General features: G+C 45.0%; 1 long non-coding RNA gene across 1 annotated transcript in view; it reads right to left on the bottom strand.

The window, feature by feature from the left end:
* The window catches only part of LOC107182711, a 36,746-nt gene extending 34,909 nt beyond the window's left edge, over window positions 1–1,837 (bottom strand). Inside the window, exon 1 of the long non-coding RNA XR_001513423.1 lies at window positions 1,304–1,837. This is a non-coding gene — a long non-coding RNA (uncharacterized LOC107182711). The remainder of the gene's footprint in view (window positions 1–1,303) is intronic.
* Between the last annotated feature and the right edge of the window lie 284 nt (window positions 1,838–2,121).

Raw genomic sequence — 2,121 nt, 5'->3', positions numbered from 1 at the left:
AGCCGTGCTCTGAGCCCGACCAGGGGCTGCACCTAGGGATTGGGCCTGCCCTCTGCCACCCGGGAGCAGGCCTAAGCAAGCAGGGCGTTATCTCCCGAGGGGTCCCAGACTGTGAGAGGGCACAGGCCAGGCTGAGGGACCCCCCCTTCCCCTTGAGTGCACAAATTTTTGTGCACCGGGCCTCCTGTACATTATAAACAATTTTATGCTTTCCAAATTAGATAGCATAGATAAAATAGAAAAATTCATAAACTATGAAAACTAACTCAAAGAAAAAATGGACAACTAAATAGACCTATCTATACTAATAAAAGGGCAATACACTAATTAGACCAGATGTCTTCCAGATGTCCTTCCAGACAAAACTCACAGAGGCAGAGGATATTAGGGGCAATCTGGCTGGCAGGGGAGAGCAGTTAGGGGCGATCAGGCCAGCAGGGGAGAGCAGTTAGGAGCAATCAGATTGTCAGGGGAGAAAGGTTAGGGGTGATCAGACAGGCAGGCAGAGGTGAATAGGGGTGATTCAGACAGGCAGGCAGAATAGTTAGGAGTGATCAGGCAGGCAGGCAGAGGGGTTGGGGGGATCAGGCAGGCAGGCAGATTGGTTAGGGGTGATTAGGCAGGCAGGCAGATGAACGGTTAGGAGCCAGTGGTCCTGGATTGTGAGAGGGATGTCCAACTGCTGATTTAGACCCGATTCCTGCAGTTGAACATCCCCCAACGGGTCCCAGATTGGAGAGGGTGCAGGCCAGGCTGAGGGCCCCATGCCCCCTGTGCATGGATTTCATGCACCTGGCCTCTAGTAATATATAAAGGGATTAAATTTCTAATATAAAACACTACCTACAAAGAAAACCTAAAGCCCAGATTCTATCCAACATTTTAGAAATATTAATAGCAACTCTTCACAGACTCTTCCATAAAATAGATGAGGAAAAGCACATTCTAATTTATTCTATAATGCCAGTATTGTCCTGATACCAGAATATAAAAAGATAACACAATAAAGGAAAACCTCAGATCAATATCTCCTACAAATATGGATGCAAAAATCCTCAACAAAATACAGTTGGTCCTTGGGTTATGTCAGAGATCCCTTCCTATGGTGCGATGTAACACAATTTTCACCATAAGCCACCTACATAAGCACCTTCATCACTCACATGGAGCACATACACAGAGGTAATGAAGTAAATCAGTAAAAAAAAATTAAAATAAAGATGACCTTTACTTATGGTAAATAAATAATGAAAACCATAAAGCACATATGTACATACAAGGGTAAATACTATATTATCCTTACCTTTACTATTGTTGTTGGCTTGCACACTGGACGTTGCAAAGGGAGGAAAGACAGGCTTACACAAGGCTCCTTGGGGGAGAAGGTCTGAGAGGCAGAACCTACAGAAGGTGCATGAGATACTGGGGCAGGTGAGTCTGGAGAGGCATATGAGGTAGAAGGTATGGGATCTGTTGCAGGCCTCTCTATCTTCTTAAAATAAAGTCGGAGGCTAGTCTGGAAGGATACCTTCTTCTTGTCCTCCCAAATCTCCTTATAACACCGCAGGCTACCCATTACTCTTCTGGCAACCGTAGTCTACCTGTCAATGTTGGGGTCCTGAGCCTCAAACCTTGCCAAGGCATCCTCTATCATGGCAAAGGCCCCTGTTAATTCCTTGCTTATAAATCTCCTAGGCTCTGGGGTTGGTGTGTCTTCCTCTTCAATTAATTGTTGTTTCAGTTGAATGAGGTCCTTGGTAGATAGCTCCTCTCCATGAGATGCCAGCAGCCCTGTGACATCCTCAGCCTCCACCTCCAAATCAAGCTGCTTACTCAACTCAACAGCATTCTTTATTATTACTGTTTTATTGCTTAAAGTGTGACAAAGAGTATTACATATGTCTCCTTTTTTTCCCGCCCTTGACAATCCCCTGGCCTCCCCTACCCCCCAGTGTCTTATGTCCATTGGTTATGCTTATATGCATGCATACAAATCCTTTGGTTGGTCTCTTACCCCTCTCCCCCAGAGATTCAGTTCTTAATGAAGCTGCTCAAATACTGCAATTGCTACATATAGAAGAGCTCAGAAAGCTACAGACACAAATAAAGAAATAGTATCTG

This window comes from Myotis davidii, unplaced genomic scaffold (genome assembly GCF_000327345.1).
Source record: "Myotis davidii unplaced genomic scaffold, ASM32734v1 scaffold1298, whole genome shotgun sequence".
Taxonomy (NCBI): Eukaryota; Metazoa; Chordata; class Mammalia; order Chiroptera; family Vespertilionidae; genus Myotis; species Myotis davidii.
Note: the sequence above shows the minus strand (reverse complement) of the source record. Positions and strands in the feature narration are given on the sequence as shown.